The sequence below is a fragment of the Pelodiscus sinensis genome, chromosome 5 (assembly GCF_049634645.1).
Source record: "Pelodiscus sinensis isolate JC-2024 chromosome 5, ASM4963464v1, whole genome shotgun sequence".
In the NCBI taxonomy this organism is placed as follows: Eukaryota; Metazoa; Chordata; order Testudines; family Trionychidae; genus Pelodiscus; species Pelodiscus sinensis.
Window position 1 is genome coordinate 56,331,335 of NC_134715.1, and position 15,860 is coordinate 56,347,194.

The 15,860-nt window shown below is 44.7% G+C and overlaps 1 long non-coding RNA gene across 1 annotated transcript in view; it reads left to right on the forward strand.

Moving 5' to 3' along the window:
* Positions 1-231: 231 nt before the first annotated feature.
* Positions 232-15,860, forward strand: part of LOC142829603 (uncharacterized) — a 301,783-nt gene continuing 286,154 nt past the window's right edge. The window contains exons 1-4 of the long non-coding RNA XR_012904172.1: positions 232-293; positions 1,091-1,162; positions 7,240-7,327; positions 7,501-7,543. This is a non-coding gene — a long non-coding RNA (uncharacterized LOC142829603). The remainder of the gene's footprint in view (positions 294-1,090; positions 1,163-7,239; positions 7,328-7,500; positions 7,544-15,860) is intronic.

A 15,860-nucleotide genomic window follows, 5' to 3' on the forward strand; every position in this document is an offset into this window, starting at 1 on the left:
GCAGAGAGGTGAAACTGACAATCAATCAGCAACTCTCTGGGAGAGATCGGTTTCTATTCTTTTTGCATAACTCTGAAATGCTAAAAAGTGGGATTAATATTGATAACATTACAGCGAATTGACCCAGATCCCCAGACTAAGAGCCACGATATTTCCCCTTATTCGTACAACTTCCACATGCTGTGAAACTCCTCCCCCCCGCAGCTGATACAAACGCAGCTCCCATTTATACAACGGACGCCCCATGATCAATAACCACGCTGAAAATCCTGGCTCTGTTCCCATTGCTGTCGGTAGGGGCGGGCTCGGGTCCAGCCGCGCGGACACCTCCCCGCAGTGCTTCGTGGATGGGGCGGGATTGGAGCTCCCTGAGCTGCTGCTGCTCCAGAGCCGCCGCTACCGGCTCATGCTGGGCAGGGAGCCACGAGTGTGCCCCGCGGCCAGTGCCTTGCTCTTCCCGGCCGGCCAGCGCTCTAGTGCTGCAGGGGAGCCCGGTGGCACCGAGCGAGGGCGCCTGGATGCGGGGGGAGCAAGGCGGAGCCTCAAGGGAAGTGGCAGCCGGGGGGGGTTCCACTTTCGGAAATGGCTGGAAGGCCTGGAGCCTTGGCTGAGGGGAGCTCGAATCAAGGCCTGGCTTTGGCCCGGCTCCCCCCCCCAGTTGGCCGGGATGGGGGGTGGCGAGTTGCGTGGAGCCGGGTAACAGCCCAGCTAGCAGCGCAACCTGCGTGCACGAGCCAGGTGGCTGGCGGCGTGTGGTGCAGCGCGGTGCGGGTTGTGCTGCATATGCAAATTGGGTAACTGCCCTTTCCTGAGGCGGGTTGGCTTGGGCTGTCCTCTTTGGCGTGGGCAAGCCAGTTTAGTGCCTGTGAGCAAAACAAGTATATGCCCGTGTCCTTTGTGTGTCGTGTGCAAATACAGCCAGTGACTAAAAAGTGGCCCCGTGGAGAAAGTTGTCTCCCTCCCCCGCCTTCACAGAGTATTTAGTATGAGTGTGTTTTAGGGGAGCAAGCTGGCTCTCCAAGAGATAAATGCACTGACTTGAAAACAAAGGCGCGTTTGGTGTTGCTACTGCTAACGCTTGATTCCCCAGGAATACATGTGGAATACTTGGCGCCAAGGACTTTTCCAGGACCTTGGTGTTCTGAATGAGGGAGCGAGTGAGGTAAATGACCTTTTATTAGACCAACTTGTTGGTGAGGGACACCAGCTCTCCAGTTACAGATTGCAATTTCCCAAGCCAGTTTCTTGTTTCTTCAGTAGTATTGGTAACATTGACTAAGTACAGATGATTTATATTTGTTTCTCCAGTACAAATATCTCACTGTCCCTTCAAATATTTCACTGTCACGGTGTCCCATATCAGAGAGGGGTGAATGCCGAGCTGACCACCAAATAAAGCAGAAGGCACAAGCCAAAAACTGTATTTTGCACTTACCATTTCTTCTACCACCACTTTTTAAAGTAATTGGAAAATGATAGAGAAGCAAAGTGGATAACAAGTTGAATGGCTGAACTGACATTCCATTTGGAACAGTAATAAATACATTCAGTAATTCAAGTTGAACCTTCCAAGTCTGGGACTCTCTGGTCCAGCAACATCTGTGGTCCGGCAGGGCCACAGATGTTGCTTGACTAAAGAGCACCAGATGCAGCAGTGGGAGTCAACATGATAGGCAGGGAGCTCAGGCTGGACCAGCAGCTGGGGAGCCCCTTACCTGGCCTGGGAACCACTGAAGTTAAAGGGGCCAGGCATGGCTGGAGAGCCACTGCCCCGGTAGGGGTATTCTCGGCGTCAGGTGGGCCAGGAGGCTGGGGAGTCCCAGACCCAGCCAAGGAAACCCCTGCTGCAGATGGCTGCCGGTGGCCCATCCAGGGAACCTCTGGCAGAAGCAAGGCTGGCAGCAGCCAGGTGGCCCCTGCCAGAACCCCGGGAAACCCCTGGTAGCAGCAGGGCTGGAATTACTGGGCAGCGCTGGCCAAGAACATCCCAGGGAATCACTGGCTGCATTGGGGCCAGCCCTAACAGAGGCGTGGGGTAGCTGGGTAGCCCCTTCTGGGGAACACCCTGCAGCAGCGGGGCTGCAGAGGCCACACGGTCCCAGCTGGGAGCCCAGAGAGCTGCTGAGGCATTTTACCTTTGGCCTGAAGGGATCATATTCTATCCTAACATTTGTTTAATTTTTCATCTTTGTGCTGAGACACCTACAAGTCCCTATATTTTTAAGAGTTACTTGGGGATTTATGCAGCCAAATCCTATTAAAATCAATAGGAATTGAGCGCATAAATGCACTGCAAGCCTTTTCAAGCATAGAGCAAGGTAGTTATTGTTGCTTGTGATGATGATCTTGGTAATATTGATATGTTCAGTGGTAACTAAGACCACCAAATTATTTCACATATTTGTATATTTTTTCAAGTTTACCTGAAGATAACCTCAAAGAGCTGTGGGTTGATGACTTCTAGTCTAGTGTGTTAGCGGTCCATCTATTCTCCATCTTTTGTGGTTTCTTTTCACAGTCTCAGTAACAAAAAATGGTGTAAATAGAAATCCCCACAATGAGGTCTGTTGTTGAGCTTGTAATGCTTACATGAAAGGAAGCTGTCTGGAGTGTGAATGGAACAACTGCTGCATAGCAGTAGCAGGGAAATAGATGACTTGGCACTGGAGAGCTGCAATCAGCAGGGTGCATATGCCTAGTGTAGTAACTAATAATGGTTAATCTGTCCAGTTGGAAGACTAAATGAGAGTACATTGTTTAACCCTGTAACTGTAACTAAATTGTAACCTGAAAAGAGTTTATAATCATCTGGCTGCTACCCCATATCCGAGTTACATACCTGATCTGATGTTCAGATATAAATTGCAATTTTATTTATTACTTGATAGTAGTATCTTATGCAGATTAATTGCTTTGCAGGATTATCTACTATACTGGTTACATTGTTGTTTTGGATTCCTCAGCTGTGTGTTGCTGTGGTCTCAGTTTTCACAAGATCAGTGCCCTCTGATTACCATTATAATGATTGTTTGACACTTGTTAGTTAGCAGAAGAGATAAGAATTAACCTTACCTTGATAGCTCTATTAATAGAGTATTAACCCAATAATATATCTGTGTAAACAATAGCAACACAGAAGTTATTGTATTTGAATCGTGATTGAAATTAAATAACTGGCATATTCATATCTTGATTTCATGATTTCTTGCTTTTTAGAACTTATCGAATTAGCACTTCATATATAGCAGGAGAGAGGCTGGCTTCAAATAACGCAAAGAAAAATGTTTTTTTTTTTTTTAACACTGTACCTCGTTCCATGATAGCCAAATACATGATAGGAAGGATAGTTATACTTCAGAGTGACCATTGGAGGGCGGCCACACCAGGAAGAGAGTGGCCAGCTGGGGCCAGGGCAGCCTTCCCCCCCCCCGAAATGCCTCCCCAGACTTCCCGCTCCCACCCCTGAGAAACCCTGCAAGAGGCTGAGGTAGAGCTGTGCAGCCCTGGCCCCTCTTCCCTGGAGGAGCCCTAATCCAGCCCCTGCCCTCCTGGTAGAGGAGCCGGCAGCTAGGGCTGGGCACCTCAGCCCTTCCCTAAGGAATCCTGCTGGAGCCAGGGCTGGGCACTGAACTCCCCACTCCCTGCCCTGAATCCTGCAACCCCCTGACCTGAGGCCCCGCTCTCCCCCCCCCGCCATACTTCAAGCCCTCTACCCTGAGCTCTCCCTGCCCTGACTCCTGAATCCCTATCCCCTGTCCTGAAGGACCCAAGCAACACCAAGTAAATCTAGTGAGTATATAAAGGGATCAGAGATAATGGGCAGGACTGCCAATTTTTATCAAAATTGCACTCTTACTTTTTAAAAAGTCCCTAACTTCTAACTGATCTTTTGTCTTCATGCTTTGTATGAATGTCTGATTCCTCTAGATCCATGAAGATCTACAGTTCACACATAAAACCTTTTTTTATTTATCACCTCTTGAGTAATATGTTTTAAACAAGTTTTGTCTTGTACTGTATAAAGTCCTGATAAATAGTATAACATCATTAAGTAAATTCACTTTTGTGTCTGAAAGTAAACTGAAGTGATTGATAGTTCTGTATCCAACAGAGCACCTACATAACTACATAGTCAAATGGGTTTATCCTCATATGTGGTTCAAACTCAACATAACAAAAAAGCCTTTAGATAACGTTAAGTATCTGAAGCAAACTCACAAAAGCAAGGAAATTGTCAGTGAAGGATTAATCTTCTCCTACCTGACTATAACCGGTGTTGGAGAACATTAAAGTGGCACCCCATAGTGGCTTAGTATGAGAGGCTTAATGCTTAACTATGAGTTTTGTGGCTTTTGAGTTTTGGTTTCAGAATTTAACTCCTACATAGGCAAAAATTGTGTTGGCCTACCCTCATTTTGCATTGATGAGCTGTATCTCTGTATATATTGCTGTGTACATGTTGCTTCCATTGACTACAAGAAGAACATACTCTAGTGTTTTTGCTTAAAAAATGTGAGTTTAAATGACTCCAAAAATGAATGTTTGGTGAAACCTTGAATCATCTCCATTTTTAAAAAGGTGTTGTTAATACAGTAAACTTTTTGGAAGTGCAGTTGTGCATTTGCACTTATGGAACAACTTTTCTATGTACAATAGTTGATTTTTAGAGCTTATTGTATCAGGATATTCTCTTATTCCAACTCTAGTGGTTAGAACTCTTTGTCCAATTGCTCAGCATTTCTTCCTGGCTCTCTGACAGACTTACTTTCTGACCTTAATCAAGTGCCTTACTCTGTGCCTTGGGTAATCAGTAATGAGTAAAATGTGGCTAAAGTCACTTTTGAAAATGGAGCTTAAGCTTCTAGCACTAGATCCACAATGGAGACTTGGTCTCAGTGTTGCAATGCCTAGTATTTTGGCACCCTGCTTCTTAGAACGGGATCCACAAAAACAAGAATATTGAGCCGGGAGCTGCCATAGGCCAGGTCTACACTAGACCTGATTGGTCGGGGTAAGGTACGCAACGCCAGTTATGTAAAATATGTACAGTGAACCCTCGCTACTTCGCGGTTCGACCATCGCGGATTCACGACTTCGCGGACTTTTTTCATTACATTATGTATATACGTGAATCCGCGATGGTCGAACCGCGAAGTAGCGAGGGCTCGCTGTATACATGTTAAATATACATGTCCCTACTTCGCGGATTTTCAACTATCGCGGTCGGGTTTGGAACCTATCTACCGCGATAAACGAGGGTTCACTGTAACTGGAGTAAGCTTACCTTATGCTGAGCTTGGTGCCATCTTCACAAAGGGTGGCCAACAAGAGCAAATGCTCCCATTGGCTTTCCTTACTCCTTGCAACTGTGAGGAGTATCGACGATGGCTGGAGTCCCCTCAGTGGTCAATTTAGCGGGTCTTAGTTAGACCTGCTAAATCGAATGCCAGAAGATCAATCTCCGGCATGACAAGTGAAGACGTGGCCTTAACTAGCCAATAGGAAATGTCAAGGAGGGATATCTGGCCTAAGTTGTGCCCTCAAAGCCATTGAAGTGCCTAGCTCTCGACTGGAGGTAGGTGTCTGCCTCAGCTTGAGATTCACAGCCATGAATCCCCCCAATCTTTGGAATACCTAACACTGTCCCATAACTGAGGCCAGGTCTACACTGGGGGGAGAAAGTCAGCTCAAAATATACCACTCCAGTTACGAGAATAGTGTAGCTGGAGTCCATGTATGTTAAGCTGAATTTCTGCAGTATCTATGTTGTGGAAGGTCTACAGGAGAAACTCTCCCGTTGACTTCCTTATATGACCCTGTGGAGTACCAGGGTTGTTGGGGGTGCCATCAGCAGTTGATTTAGCAGGTCCTTACTTGACCCATTAAATTGAACCCTGGAAGACAGGGTAAGTATAGACAAGGTATGAGGAATAGGTGCCCGCTTTTGCCCAACAGTTAGGCTGTGTCTAGACAGGCCAATTTTTCCGGAAAATCAGCTGCTTTTCTGGAAAAATTTGCCAGCTGTCTACACTGGCCACTTGAATTTCCGCAAAAGCACTGATTTCCTACTGTAAGAAATCAGTGCTTCTTGCGGAAATACTATTCTGCTCCGGTTCAGGCAAAAGTCCCTTTTGCACAAAGCTTTTGCGCAAAAAGGCCAGTGTAGATAGCTCAGATTTGTTTTCTGCAAAAAAGCCCCGATCACGAAAATGGCGATCAGGGCTTTTTTGCGCAAAAGCGCGTCTCGATTGGCACGGACGCTTTTCCACAAAAAGTGCTTTTGTGGAAAAGCGTCCGTGCCAATCTAGACGCTCTTTTCCGCAAATGCTTTTAACAGAAAACTTTTCCCTTAAAAGCATTTGCGGAAAATCATGCCAGTCTAGACATAGCCTTAGAGTACTCAGCCAAGATGTAGAAGACTAAGGTTCAATCCCTTTCTCATTCCCCCAGATGTGCAGCAGAGATTTATACCAAAGGGAGTACCTTAACTGCTCTGTCCTGAGAAGAGTCTCAGTTTCTCCTGTTGAAGCTTTTCCACAAGTTATTGGAACAAGGACTTGAAAATGGATCTCCCATATCATAGATGAGCACCATAACAACTGGCTTGTGGCCTCATTCTCTCTTCCTCTGGCAGAATACAATTCTTAAGTTCTAAGAATACTTGAGCTAGGAAGGAACTCTCGTTGCTCTGCTAGCAATACATCTCTATTCTTTTGGTGGAGCTGCCAAAAGAAGGCAACATCACTCCTACCTCACATAAACAATGTGATGCTACCAGGTGCAAGAAGCAGGCAAAAGGAACAAGGGTTTATCATGCTGTTTGCTTCTACTTTGTAAAGATACATCTACACTGCAGAGGAAGATCAAAGCTGCTACTGTCGATCTTCCAGGGTTCAAATTAGTGATCTAGTTAAGACAGCTAATTTGAAATGAAAAGGAGCACTCCGGTCGATGCTGGTAACCCTGCTTTCATGAGGAGTAAGGGAAGTTGAAGTAAGAGTGTTCTTCCTTCAACTTCCTGCAGTGTAGACAGTGCCAAAAGCCAAGGTAAGGTACTTTGACTTCAGCTACGCAATTAATGTAGTTGAAGTTGCGTACCTTAATTCGACTTTGTCCCGTAGTGTAGACATACCCTAGGAGTGCAGAAAGGAATTGTGCTGCTATGCCTAGAGGCCTCAGAGGGACAACAAGCAAATGTTTCCATGTCCCAGAATTTTTGTTGTTACTCTGTTTCCTCAGAAATTAAAGAGAAAAATCAGCATGACAGTTGAAGCATGACTCAATGCAGCATGGTCTTGCTGGGTGCAACAAGGAGGTAGAAGAAGAGGTGTGTAAGAGTGTGAGGGATGTTACACTGTAATTGTCTGTGAACACTGCAGAACATGAATGGTGGTTGTGCAGGATGGGGTCCAACATGTACATGCATATATTTACATATAACCTAGTTTGTATCTTCCTCTCACCCAAAAACATTGCCTTGCCTTTTTTGTCTTTTTACAGTGTTGATAGAGCTGATATGCTCCTGGGATATTACAGAAAAAAGGTGGGTGAGGTAATAACTTTTATTGGACCAACTTCTGTTTTGTGAGCTTGGGTGCTAACTTCCCCTCTGAGAGAGTTCTCACCCCTTCCTCTGCCCCATCCCATCTGCACTGCACTCTTTCCTCCAAGCCCAGACCCCTACCCTGCCTCTTCCCGCCTCCATTCCAACCTTTCCCCCCAGTCCCTCACTCCTGCCCCACCTTCTCTCAAGTGCACCACATTCCTGCTCCCCTCCCCACTCCACCAGAGTCCCAAGTGCTGCAAAACACTTGTTTGCAGTGGGAGGTGCTAGAAGGAAAGGGGAGGAGATGGGCTGCCGGTGGGTGAGAGGTGTGTGTGTGGGGGGGGGGGGGGGGGGGGTGGTTTGACTGCCAGCACCCAGTGATGGTTTTTTTTTCCTCATGGATGCTTTAGCTCCCAAGCACCCCTGGAGCTGGCACCTAATTTGATGAAAGAGACAAGCTTACACCGCTAACACAGCACTCATCTTCAGGACTTGGGTGTTGGGTTTTGTTGTTGTTTTGGGTTATGCGTTGTATACATGCACTGGTGGATTATTCTGTGATTTTTGCTGGGAGTGAAGGGGAATTTCATATTACATTTCTTATATAAATAGCCAACTATTGTATTTCATTGCTAGCCCAATTTGGGATTTTTTCATATGATGTTGCAATACATTTTACTGTTATCTATTCTACTACCGAGGGTCCCATTGGGTCACTTTTTCCATTGCTAAAGGATTCCAAGTTTGTTGTGCAGCCAAGCTATTCTTAACCATACTGTTTTGGATATGGAAGACTCATGTACTTCTGAATGTTACGAAAAAGATTGGCTGTATCATACAGGCAGCAAGAACAGCAAAATGCTTGGTAATGCTTTATGTGGATGATTGCAAGCTGGTTAAAGACCATCTAGCTAGTCTGTGTAGGGCAGCACAACTTGTAGAGCTGGCAGAGGCAGCTTCTTTCCATGCCAGTGAGCTGGGCAAGCAGGAAGGGCAAAGTAAGGAGCAGGGTGGAGGAAGCAGGGGCTCCAGGAAGATCAGTCTAGTGGAGAGGATGCTCCCTCCACTACTCTAGGAGAAAGATGTTTTGGTTGCGTGCCTCCTTCCTCCCTCTTTTACAGATTGTTTAGGTATATTTTATAATTTTTCAGGCCTTGTTTTAATATAATACAATAATTTGATGTGTAATATTATTTTCCCATATAAAACAATTTTTAATTTAAATATAAATTTAAGGTACTTTTTAATTTTTTATATGATACATAACTTGTTTTGTTGAAATAAAAACCAGTATAGACCGTGGTTAATCAATAGAACAGGCTTCTGTGAAAATTTCAGATACTTTATAAGTTTGAGATTTTGCATAAACATATAATCATGCTATTGCAAAAAAGTGACATATTTATTGACATAAAATTAATATACATTTTGTGGTTTTATTTGAGAATGAATGAATAAATAACAAAATGTTAACAAAATGTCCTCCTCCTCTTCCCCAGAGCCAGGCACTCCCATTCCCCCCATTCTAACCCAATCCTCCTCTGCTACCCCAGACCTCTCCCTGCTCTAACCCAATGCCTCATCCCTCCTCCAGAGCCAGGCACTCCCAGCCCCCCCAAACTAATGCCTCCCCCAGAGCCAAGAACCCCCCAGGCCTCCCTAACCAATGCCTCCCCCAGAGCCAGGCACCCCCAAGCTAATGCCTCCTCCCACCCCCAGCGCCAGGGACTCCCAGACCGCTCCCAACCTAATGCCTAGGTCCCAGAGCTGCCGCCGCCACACATTTCTTCCTCGGGCGCTGGGGTGGCGTGAGTACAGTGGCCAGCTGTGAGCAGGTGCTTGATACCTGTGCAGAGCGGCTGGCCGGCTGTGAGCACATGCTGGAGCACCCACTGCAGAGCGGCCCGCCCAGCTGTGAGCTGTCACTGGAGCACCAAGTGGCTCAGCTAGCCCTGAGCAGTCATTGCGGTGCTGTGCCCAGAGCAGCCGGTCAGCTGGCTGTGATCTGCTCTCGGCCACATACTCCGAGCAGCCAGCGGGCCGCACTTTATTCTTTTATAAAAATGTAGTGGTGGGCCGCAAAAAATTTCGATCGGGCTGCATGCGGCCCTCCAAAGGCCTGTTTGACATGCCTGGTCTAGTGTAAGGATGTAAGTGAGAAGTTGAGTCAACTACTCGCATTCTCTCTTACCCCCACTTGCTGCCTCTATCAGAAGCAGCAAGGGGGGGAAGCGGGAGCCAGCTTAAAAACTGGTTCCTCCCAGCACCATCTCCGCAGTGCTGCCTGACTCCTCTTGTTGCTACCTCTATGCAGTGCAGGGGGTAGGGGGAAGCTAAGGGAAGCTGCCATGAAGCAGAGCAGGTTATAATTGTAGGCCTGCAGCAGGATTTGGCTCCAGACCCTGAACCAGGCTGCCTGCCTGGCTGGAGCAGCTCCTGTCTGCAATGGCCTGGGCTGGTCCCAGGCAGAGGCTACTGCAGTGAAGCAGCCCCTGTCCACAGCGGCCTGGGCTGCTGCAGACAGGGGCTACTCCAGCCAGGTAGGCAGCCTGGCTCAGTCCTGTCTTGTGCTGGGTCTGGGGCCAAACTCCGCTGCGGCCCTGCAATTTAAAAGACAGTAGGATCTGAGTAACCTGTCCCCTGGCTCTGACTGCCTTTTAAATTGCAGAGTCATAGAGGGGTTTGGTCCCGGACCCGGCATGAGACATCACTGAGCTGGGCTGCCTTCCCCTATCGACTAATTGAGTAGTCGATAAAAATTCTATTAGCTCCTTGATTAGTAAATTAACCTTATTTTAACATCCCTAGTCTAGTGGTTAGAGCACAACAATTGGAAGCAAGGAATTAGATTTGCTCCAGAACTCTATAAATGTCTGCTGTGTGACTGAGCAAGTTATTTAGCACATCTAGATCTGATTTTCCTGATCAGTAAAATTAGGGAAATTGTAAAGCACATTGAGAAACTTGGATGAAAACTGTTTAATAAATGTCAAGTATTATTTTCCATATATTAGTCCATTGTAGTCGATGGGCATTTTATGTATATTTTATGGAAGCAATAACAATGTGATCGCTGTATTTGATTGCCTAACAATACTCTTTTTAATTAAAGAGGATAAGAGTGCCTAGATAGTACTTTTCCTCTTAAAAATATAAAAGTGAATCCCTGTTTTACTTTGCTAGCAAATAACTCAGTTATCTAACCTAGAAACTTAAAAAATCAAGTGAGAAAGTTAAACAAACATACAGGCAGTCCCCGGCTTACGTACAAGATAGGGACTGTAGGTTTGTTCTTAAGTTGAATCTGTATGTAAGTCGGAACTGGCGTCCAGATTCAGCCGCTGCTGAAACTGATCAGTTTCAACAGCGGCTGAATCTGGAGGCCAGTTCTGACTTACATACAGATTCAACTTAAGAACCCCAGGCATCCCCAAGTCAGCTGCTGCTGAAATTGATCAGCAGCTGATTCTAGGAAGCCCGGGGCAGGGGCATGTTTACTTCAGAGGAGATTCACTCTTCTATAGAAAAGCAGAAAGGAAGAATGCATGCTGGTCTATGATACAAAGACACCACGTAGTGTAGAGGTGAGAGACATTGGCATATCGTTCTGATAAAATTGTCTGATGTTTGTGATACTTTGGAAGCCATGGGTCAATATAAAACAGAATTGGGAAACTGAGGAAGTCTATGATCACAGCTTGTGGTTCTAAAGATACAACAAAACACTGAAATGTTACTTTGGAAATACATCTCTGAGCAATGCCCCCTGGTGATCCCTAGGCAAATTTCCACTTCAGTAATTTAAATCCCTTTCCCTCACTCCCATCCCACTTGCTTAAGATGACAAGAAATTATAGTGAAGTAGAAAAAGAAGATTCAAGTTTGGCACAAGCAATGGGCCAACTTTATTTCTGAATGATTTTCCTAAATACATATGGATCAAATTGCTTTTCATTTCAATTTAAGAGTCCATTAAAAAGATTTTGAACACGTGAATATAAATTACATTACACAGTGTTAAATTCCCTTTCCTCTTCTGAATGTGGTGTTTTTTTATGATGTTCATGCTAATTTAGTTTTGGGTATACTGGTAACAAATATTCCCAATATGTTACATTCTTCTATGTTTATATTTTAAGTGACCTAGCAAAATGGCCAGAGAATACTGGCAAACTAATGGGGAGAGGGGTAGGAATGAGTGAAAGAGAATGCAGAACTAAATGCTATGTAGAGACACCTAGATATCTCAGAACAAAAATAACTGCTTAATTATAGACACAATAACAAGCACAGCTGCAAATAGGAAATTGCTTCACTTTTGAAGAGAGTGCCACTAAGATATAATCTACATACAGGCAGTCCCCAGAGCAAAGCCGTGGAGCACGCAGCCAGCTGACAGCCCAGACGTGTCTGGGCTGTCTGCTGCCCGCATGTTCCGCCGCTTTGCTTCCTCTCCCTGGTCTGCTGGAGACCAGGGAGAGGGAGGGCTCCGTTCGTAACTGCGGATCCGATATAAGTCGGATCCGCGTAACTCGGGGACTGCCTGTATATGATTCTAAACAAACATACATTATTCAGCGCTCATCAAAAGTTATTGATCTGCATGGCTTTTAGCTACTTACTTGAATCTCTTTTTACTTCATAGAACCAAAGAATTCCAGTTATAGGCAGGCAAAAGGATCTCCTAAAATGTAAAAATGGTGAAATGATTAAGTGGATATTTTTCTGTCACAGAATCTTCTCTATTGAGAAGATTGATCCCAGGTTGAGCTCTTATAATGCTAGTTTTCAACTCAGCTGGATTTTCAATAGTTGGTTTATACACCTCTGATAATGGATTTTATAAAACAATCTCTGAACCTTTCCTTTTTTGGTAAAATGAATGATTATTGTTATAACAACAAGTTGTCATTAAAGTGGTCAGAAACATAGTTAAATCAGGGGAATAAATAGGCATTAAGTGATTTGGTGCTATTCTTGACACTGGTCTAAACCCTTCATACTTCACACGTGATATAATCCCACTAATATCAATGTAACCCTGAGCAAACAGTCCCACTGATTCAGTGGGACTCTGTGCAAGTGACTTGGTACTCGCTTGTGCTCCCATTGAAGTTAAAGCTGTTGTTTTCAAAGGGGCAACAATGATTGTCCCTATCTTATGGCTAGCACGTGAGAGCTTACTATCAGTCAGAAAACCAGGAGTATTCCCAAACTGTGGACTGAATTGACTATTTGTGCTTGTGCATCTTCAGTCAATGGAGACTTCACCATAGTAGCAAACTTCTTTAAGTGCTTTTCTCTGCTAAACATCATAATTTCCACCGTGCTTCTCTTCATTCAGCTCTTTTTCATCCATGAGCTGATCTGGTCCAAGCACTGGATCAGTTTAGTGACAGTGATCCTGTAATGTGTTGCGAAGGACAGGTAGAGCTGTGTGGCATCCTCTTATTGTTGGGCTTGGACAGTGCTGAATTCACTGTTGGTACTCAAGTAATAATGTCCAGGCACAAAAGGGATCCAACATATTTCATGAGAAGCCCTATAAATTGAGAGGAAAAGCCTTAAGAACAGTTCTGCAACGTGTTAGCCACTTAATTTTTAAGTTTGTTTTCAGAGAGTCCTGTGAAAGGCCAGCCCTACTTTGTTGACCTCAGGGAAAATATTGAGCATGTAAAGAATACAGGATGAGGCCTTGGGATCATATCCTGTTCAAAAGAAGCTCTATGCAATAGAAAATAAAAGGTTTAACTTTGTTTCCTGCAAGTTAAAATTCACTCTGAATGCATCAACATAATGGACTTCAGTTTCTAGTTTTGACATTGAAAAACTGATTATGTGGTATGACATGTTGCAGTGTGTCAGAGGACTTTGATCCTGAGAGTCTAATATTCTCACTGCAGTCAGTAGGACTACTGAGTGTTCAGCATCTTTGAGGAATGCACCCGTATTTATATTATGTCAAAGTATATGATCAAATACGACTGTGTAATCCCATCCCTCTGTAACTGTTTGGAAGAATAGGTGCTGCTAAGATAGTCTCCTTGTTAAGCTCTTATGTAACTCCACTGATGTTTTGTTTAAAAAAAATTGTATTATGTTTGATATTTCTTCCCTAAATATTAATATGTGAAATAGAAGTACCAGAGTTTGGTGGGTTTTTTTAGTTTGTTTGTTATTTTACCAATTATTTCTATGGCCCTTTTTGTTTTTACTAATTTTTACTGAACATGTCTTGGGTTTTACAAAACCCGTTGTTTTTTTACTGATTTCGCCCCCAAGAGAGTAACTGCTAGGCTACGTCTACACTGGCCCCTTCTCCGGAATAGGCATGCTAATTTTGAACTTTGGAATAGGGAAATCCGCGGGGGATTTAAATATACCCCGCGGGATTTAAATAAACATGGCCGCTGCTTTTTTTCCGGCTTGGGGAAAAGCCGGAAAAGAGCGTCCAGACTGGCGCGATCCTCCGGAATAAAGCCCTATTCCGGAGGATCTCTTAAAAGTAGGAATAAGAGATCCTCCGGAATAGGGCTTTATTCCGGAGGATCGCGCCAGTCTGGACGCTCTTTTCCGGCTTTTCCCCAAGCCGGAAAATAAGCGGCGGCCATGTTTATTTAAATCCCGTGGGGGATATTTAAATCCCCCGCGGATTTCCCTATTCCAAATTTAGAAATTAGCATGCCTCTTCCGAAGAAGGGGCCAGTCTAGACGTAGCCCTAGTAGGTGGCTGTTATACTGTAGTGGGAGAATGAGACTGGCAGGGCTCTGGGCCCAAGAAGTCAAGGTTGCGCATCAGCCTCCAGGTAGTAGAAGGCACCAGAAACTGCCATATTGGTGCTTGGCATGGACCTGAACTTCCTCAGCTGCTCTATCAGGATTATGTAGAGTGGCAACACTAAGACCATTGCCAATCAGTACAGCAACAGCTATACCCTGTGGCTATGTCTACACTGCCCCCGTTTTTTTGCACAAAACGGGGGCAGTGTAGAAATAGCCTGTAAGTATGGGCACCCACCACCCCGTCTCCCAGCAGGAACTCCGCCACTCTGCCCCCGAAATATTGAGCACCTCACCACACCAGGTGTTTTCTAGGCCCTACCTATCGTGGCCCCTTACAAATATTGGCCCTAGTGATAGCCCTTCTGGATAGCTAGGCCCTTCAATGCTGTCTGAGGGAGGGACACAAGATGTACCTGGAGAGAAGATGCAGGTCACAGAGCTCAGTCTGCTTCTCCTGCTGGACAAAGTCCCCAGTATTAATCCCAATATTTACCCCCCAAAAATGAAGTTAATTTTTGCACCAGTTTTTAAGTTTTAGTGATATACACAAATTCCTGGGAAACGTTAAATAAAATAAATCCCCTACAATCAAGGGCCTTAATTATTTTGCACTATTGCATTGTTCTAACAGAGATTATCGGGTAGGCCTTTTTGTTCTTTTTATACTTTCTTTAATTGGAATGTATATGTATCAAAATTGACCTTATTCTGATCATTTAAAAATAGAAAAACCATTGTAACTCTACATTGGTAAAGAGCAAAGTCTTCCCCTCAGACAAATTTGAAAAGAGTTGGTCCAAATTTTTTGAAATCTTTGACTGATTCCTGGTGTGTGGAATGTGAGGGCACGTCTACACTTAAAATGCTGCCTTTGCAGCTGTGCTGCTGTACCATTTAATGAAAATGATCTATGTGGATGGGAGAGCTTCTCTCCCTGAGTGTAGTTAATCTTTCTCCCTGAGAAGTGATAGGTATGCAAGTGGGAGAAGCTCTCTCCATGACATAGTGCTGACTATATGGGGGGGAGGGGTTGGTGATCGGTATGTGTCATTCAGGGGTGAGGCTTTTCATACCCCTGAATAACAGTTGTATCAAAATAGGTCTGGGTGCAGCCTAGACCTGACATGCTACTTTTCTCCTTCTCTACCCTTTTTCCTTTCTTTTCCTTTTTTGTTCTTTTTGTCCTTGTTCTCTTATTTTGCGGAGGTAAAAAAAAAAAAAAAAAAAGAGCAAGATAGCAAAAATCTTCCTAGGAGACATGGTGAAACCATAAGTGGCCCCCCAAAGGACCCGCAAAGAAACTGTTAATCTTTAAGATATTAGGCATTTAAAAGCCCCACAGAAATATCTCGGAACCAATATGGATTAAACTGTCTGTATCTTTGTATAGATATTTAAATTTGCGTGGAAGTCCTATTCATTCAAGTCAGAGTCCACCCACTTGGCTCTAATAACAGGAGTAGGATCTCTAAAGTGTTATTGACTATTGGAATTGGGGGAGGAGGGGACCAGCTTTGCTGTATTATGCCAA